This window comes from Myotis brandtii, unplaced genomic scaffold (genome assembly GCF_000412655.1).
Source record: "Myotis brandtii unplaced genomic scaffold, ASM41265v1 scaffold45, whole genome shotgun sequence".
Lineage (NCBI taxonomy): Eukaryota > Metazoa > Chordata > Mammalia > Chiroptera > Vespertilionidae > Myotis > Myotis brandtii.
In genome coordinates, this window is record NW_005367209.1 from 6,336,795 (window position 1) to 6,343,722 (window position 6,928).

Below are 6,928 nucleotides of genomic sequence, written 5' to 3' on the forward strand. Positions count from 1 at the left end.
AGGGGCCAGGCGGGGGCGAGGGGGCCCCCCCCCCCCCGCGCACAAATTTTTGTGCACCGGGCCTCTAGTAATGATATATATTTATTCAATTCTCTAATGCTGAACATGTAGGTTATTAGTTTTTGCAATGATGCAGAAAGTACGCATTGCATGAATTCCTAAAGCGAAAATGCTGGAAAGTATGGACCTTACTCATTGAAACCTCCTGTTCTCTTTTCTCAGTCTCATTTCCTCAAGCTGACTGAGCTATTGAAGAGCAGGGACCATGTGTTTTACCTCTCCACCCTTCTCCCAGCACCTCAAATAGGCTCTAGCCCCAGGTGGGCCTCTGACCCCAATATTCCACTTCTAGGGATTTCTCTTAAGGATGTGATAAAAGTACACACCGATGTATGTATATTCATTGAGTCATTTTTAATAACAACAAAACACGGAGCATAAAGTGGGTGTCCTTCAACATGGGAACAGCCAATGAGGGTGCAATACCTGTGTAATACCTGCAGCCTTTATTTTTTAAAAATATTTTTATTGATTTCAGAGAGGAAGGGAAAGGGAGAGAGAAACATCAATGATGAGAAAGAATCATCAACCAGCTGCCTCCCGCATGCTCCCTACTGGGGATTGAGCCCAAAACCCAGGCATGTGCCCTTGGCTGGAATCTAACCCGGGATCTTTCAGTTCACAGGCTGATGCTCTATCCACTGAGCCAAACCATCCAGGGCAACCTTCAGCCTTTAATGAGAACAGGCGCCGGCTGGCATGGCTCAGTGGTTGAGCATCAACCTATGAATCAGGAGGTCACGGTTTGATTCCCTGTCAGGCACATGCCTGGGTTGTGGGCTCGATCCCCAGTGCAGGAGGCAGCCAACCAATGGTTTTTTCTAATCATTGATGTTTCTATCTCTCTCCCCCTCTCCCTTCCTCTCTGAAATCAATAAAAATGTATTTAAAAAAAAAAAAAGAACAGGCACTGGAGGGTAGGAATGCCTGGACCCAATAAGTAATTGAATGATTACATGTTGAGCTCTTGGAAAATGGTCTTTGGAAAAAAGGGTTCCTAAAATAAAAGAAGTTTGAAACTCACTGATGTAGATATTTATTGACATGAAAAGATGTTCACAATATTGGCTACAAAATATTACGCTAAATGTTATCCTATTAATAACAATATACACAGAAAAGTGTCCTTTAAGGATATTCTCTGAGTGGTGGAATTAAAGGCGATTAAATGTTGCCCTAGCCGGTTTGGCTCAGTGGATAGAGCATCAGCCTGTGGACCAAAGGGTCTCTGGATTCGATTCCGGTCAAGGGGATGTACCTTGGTTGCAGGCTCCTCCCCGGCCCAGGGCCCTGGTCAGGGCTCCTGCAGGAGGCAACCAATTGATGTGTTACTCTCACATCGATGTTTCTCTCTGTCTCTCCCCGTCTCTCTTTCATTCTCTGTAAAAATCAATGGAAAAATATCATCGGGTGAGGATTAACAAAAACAAACAAACAAAAAATAAATAAATAAAGGTGATTAAATGTTTTTATCCTCAAAAATTTCTGTATTTTAAAATATTTTCCAAAGAACAGGCATAGTTTTCATTTTTATTTTTTTTCTGTCTCCCCCCGCCCCCCCCCCCCCACAGATAGAAACATCAATGATAGAGAATCAATGATCGGCTGCCTCCTGCATGCCCGCTGCAACCTGGCATGTGACTTGATCCTAATCAAACGGGATTAAGCCCAACCAACTGAGCCACACCCATCAGGGCTCCTTTTCATTGTAAAGGGACTGTTAGTACTTGCTTATTGAAGAAAACTTGAAAAGTTCAGCAAGGTACTGGGGGTGAGGGGAGCCCACCCACAGAGCAATCACCCAAACACCCACTGATAAGACAGAATGGGTGAGGATAAGCCAGGAGGGATATATGTCACACGAATGAAATCTCCAAAATGTAGCAACGTTTCCTGAAGATGTGTGAAAAGGAATCCTCAGACAGGTGGCCCTACATTCACCTTTGCATGGGGACCATACACCCATTATTGGCCAAGCACTGATCTGGCCTGCAAAGGGACAAGTCTCCCACGTTTTCTTCTGGATCTTGTGATTAGAGGAATATTTTTTTCTATCTCAGGGGTGGGAATGGGCTAAGTAAGACACAAAACCCAGAAGCATTACAGGAAAAATTGATAGACCTGCCTACTTAAAGATTTAAAACTTCTCATATCTAAGACTCCCTAGACAATGCTAAAGGACAAATGTAGAATATATTTGCAATATACTTAAAGATTTTGCTCAGAGATGAAGAGCCCCTAAAAGTCAACAACAACAACAAAAAACAAAACAAAACAAATATAAGGGATACATGAGCAAAGATCTGACTAGAAAATCCAAAGGATTCAAATGGCCAATACACGCCTGAAACGAGAAATGCACACTAACCAGCAGTGAGTTACACTTTCTTCCCTTGGCTTCCAGACACCATACAGGCTTGGTTTTCCTCCTACATTTCAGCTGTTCTTCACGAGTTTCCCTTTTTAGAAAAAGAAAATATTGCCGGCTGGTGGGGCTCAGTAGTTGAACCAGGAGGTCACGGTTTGATTCTCGATCAGGGAACATGGCGGGATTTTGGACTTGATCCCCAGTAGGGGGTGTGCAGGAGGCAGCCAATTGATGATTCTCTCTTATCACTGATGTTTCTATCTCTCCCACTCCCTTCCTCTCTCTGAAATCAATAAAAAACATTTTAAAAAATTAAAAAAATAAATAAGAATATATTATTGCCCTGCCAGTATTTCTCAGGTTAGCATCATCCACACATCAAAGGGTCTCAGGTTTGATTCCCAGTCAAGGGCATGAACCTGAGTTAAAGGTTTGATCCCGGCTCTGGGCATGTGTGGGAGACACAATCAATGTCTCTCATAAATGTTTTTTTCTCTCTCTCTCTCTCTTTCTACCCACCAGGGGGCAGACAGTTGACCAGTCAACCAGTCGCTATGATGTGCACTGAGCACCAGGGGGCAGATGTTCTCACCGATAGGTTAGCTTGCTGCTGGGGTCCGGCCCGATTGGGGACTGAGTGAGATGGGCCGGACATGCCCTGCAGCCCTCCTGCGGTCCCTCTCCAGGCCCCATGGTGCACTGGTGGGGTCCCTCAGCCTGGCCTGCACCCTCTCACAAAACCAGGACCCCTTGGGGGATGTCGGAGAGCGGGTTTCGGCCCGATCCCTGCAGACCACCAAGAGGGACCCCACCCATGCACAAATTTATGCACCGGGCTCTAGTATGTGTGTGTGTGTGTGTATATACACACACACACACACATACTAGAGCCCGGTGCATAAATTTGTGCATGGGTGGGGTCTCCCGATTATTATGACCACCTGATGTTTGTAGGCAAATTAGCTATAATTTCGGGCTGAAGTTGCTAGAGGGTCAGACCATTATAAATAGGGAAGCAGGTTGTTTACCACGACAGTAGAAGTGATTTTTTTCTGAAGATATGGGTAAACAATGCGATTTAACAGCTTTTGAACGTGGGATATATTTGAAGGTGAGTGGCCAGATTATTATGACCACCTAACGTCTGTAGGCAAATTAACCGTACACTGCATCGTATGGGATATGGAAGTCGAAGGCCTGTTCGAACACCTTTGCTGTTTGCAGTTACCAAGATGAAATGTCTCCAAGCCCTAACCGGTTTGGTTCAGTGGACAGAGCGTCGGCCTGCCGACTCAAGGGTCCCAGGTTCGATTCCGGTCAAGGGCATGTACCTTGGTTGTGGGCACATCCCCAGTTAGGGGGTGTGCAGGAGGCAGCTGGTCGATGTTTCTCTCTCATCGATGTTTCTAACTCTCTATCCCTCTCCCTTCCTCTCTGTAAAAAATCAAATCAAATATATATATTTTTAAAAAGTCTCCAATTCGCACAGGAACACAAGGATTGGACAGTCGAGCATTGGAAAAAAGTCATGTGGTCTGATGAGTCAAGTTTCCAGTTGCATCATGCAGATGGCAGAGTGAGAATTTGGCAGAAACAGCATGAAAGCATGCACCCCACATGCATGAGTACAACCCTTCAAGCTGGTGGGGGCAGTGTTATGGTTTGGGGCATGTTTTCCTGGCATGATTTGGGCCCTTTAATTCATGTGGAACAACATCTGAATAGTACAACATACCTAAGTATCGTTGCTGATCAACTTCATCCTATCATGTTGATGGCATATCCCAATGGAGATGGCTTCTTCCAACAAGACAATGCGCCATGCCACGGTGCTCATATTGTGCAGGAGTGGTTTCAAGAACATGAGGGAGACTTTATCTTGCTTAGGTGGCCCCCACAATCACCAGAACTCAATCCAATTGAGCATTTGTGGGACGAAGTTAATAGAGCCATCAGGCAGCCGGTTCCACAACCATCAAGTCTCACAGAACTAGACAGTGCTATTCATCAGGCATGGTGTCAGATTCCTTGCATCACCTTTCAACATCTCATGGAGTCAATGCCAAGAAGAATCGCCGCAGTATTGAAGGCAAAATGTGGCCCAAGGAAGTGCTGATGGGTTGTCATAATAATCTGGCCACTCACCTTCAAATATATCCCACGTTCAAAGGCTGTTAAATCGCATTGTTTACCCATATCTTCAGAAAAAAATAATTTCTACTTTCGTGGTAAACAACCTGCTTCTGTATTTATAATGGTCTGGCCCTCTAGCAACTTCAGCGCGAAATTATAGCTAATTTGCCTACAAACGTCAGATGATCATAATAATCTGGACACTCATATATATAATGAAAGTATAGTTGACATACAATATTATATTAGTCTGAAATCAATAAATATATATATATATTTATTGATTTCAGAGAAGAAGGGAGAGGGAGAAAGAGACAGAAACATCAATGATGAAAGAGAATCATTGATAGGCTGCCTCCTGTATGGCCCCTACTGGGGATCAGCCCACAACCCGGGCATGTGCCCTGATTGGGAATTGAACTGTTACCTCCTGGTTCATAGGTCAAGGCTCAACCACTTAGCCATGCCAGCCGGGCAACATTTACGTACCTTATGACGTGAATACCACAATAAGTCTAGTAACCACCTGTTACCATACAAAGTTATTATATTATTAGCTATTTTCCTATACTGTACATTACATCCTTATGACTTATTTATTTTATAACTGGAAGTTTGTACCTCTTATTCTCCTTCACCCCTTTCACCCACCACCACCCACTCTCCTCTCCTCTGGCAACCATCATTTTGTTCTCTGTATCTATGAATCTGTTTCTGTTTTGTTTTGTTTATCCACTTGTTTTGTTTCTTAGATTCCACATGTAAATGAAATCATATGCTATTCATCTTTGATTTATTTCAATTAGCATAATACCCCTCTACGTCCATCCATGTTGTCATGAATGGCTAGCTTTCATTCTTTTTTAAGTTATGTCTTAGCAGTATTCCATTGTATACATATTCCACATTTCCTGCATCTCGTGAGTTTCTTGCTAGTTCTTTCTTGAGCCCTTAACCTTGGAGAGCCCAGGGCACAGTCCTTGGTTCTCTTTTCTTCTTTGTCTACATCCACTCACTTGAAGCATCATCCAGCTCCAGGTCCTCACTCAGCCTGTCTGCCTGGGAGTCACAGCCTTCCTCTCTACCTACTCCTTATGTTAGTGTAAGAGTTTTTTTTTTTAATTGATTTCAGAGAGGAAGGGAGAGGGAGAGAGAGAGAGATAGAAACATCAATGATGAGGAACAATCATTGATCGGCTGTCTCCTACACACCTCACACTGGGGATTGAGCCTGCAACCTGGGCATATGCATGACTTCCTTGTTCATAGGTCCATGCTCAACCAGTTGGGCAGTCTAAGAGTTTTTTGATTGCTTGTTTGTTTTATTGATTTTAGAGAGAGAGAGGAAGGGGGGGGGAGAGAAACATCGATATGTGAGAGAGAAACATTGATTAGCTGCTTCTAGAACGCACCCTGATCAGGGATGGAACCTTTGAACCTTCAGGGTACTGGACAATGCTCCAACCAACTGAGCCACACCCTAGGACGCTCTAAGAGGTTTTTAAAATACTGTAGCACATTCAATGTTTTAAGAACTTGATTTTTTTTAAAGAGAATCTTTTTTTAAAAATATATTTTATTGATTTTTCACAGAGAAGAAGGAAGAGGGACAGAGAGTTAGAAACATCGATGAGAGAGATCGATCAGCTGCCTCCTGCACGCCCCCCACTGGGGATGTGCCCGCAACCAAGGTACATGCCCTTGACCGGAATCGAACCTGGGACCCTTGAGTCCACAGGCCGACGCTCTATCCACTGAGCCAAACCGGTTCGGCAAGAACTTGATTTTTATGTGTTTGGTTCAGGAACAAGAGGTTTCAGGGATTCATGTGTATGTGTGCCTATGTACTAGTATATACATGATGTTATTTTTGTAGGTACACATTTATGACTATATGCATGTGACACACTGAGATGTTACAGTGTTTATGAATTGTGGGATCACCATCAAATAGATTTAAAACTGGTGTTGCTATTATAAATGTGTAACAATAAGCTACATAGATTCTAGTTCATCCATAATTGGAACAATATACAACCATTAAAAAGCATGTTGGCAATACTTTACCGATATGGCAAAATTCTAATCACTCGATGCCAGGTAAAACTGCAGGAGATGCCAGATATACAGTCTAATACAGTCTGATGCCAGTTTTATGCAATAAAATTTTAAAAAGAAAACTGCATGTGCCTAGAGAAAAGACTGGAACTGTATAAAAATGTTACCTGCGCATCTCTCCAGGTATTGGGGTGAAAGGGGAATTCTAGTTTCCTGTATTTTTCAGTTTCCGCCAAAAACGTGGATTATTTTTACCTTAAGAAAACACAAAACACAATTGTTATTCTTTACAAGCCGCAAATCGCTGCT

The 6,928-nt window shown here is 43.2% G+C and overlaps 1 protein-coding gene across 1 annotated transcript in view; it reads left to right on the plus strand.

Moving 5' to 3' along the window:
- The window catches only part of CENPB (centromere protein B, 80kDa), a 12,445-nt gene that overhangs the window by 2,442 nt on the left and 3,075 nt on the right, over positions 1 to 6,928 (plus strand). The window lies entirely within an intron of this gene.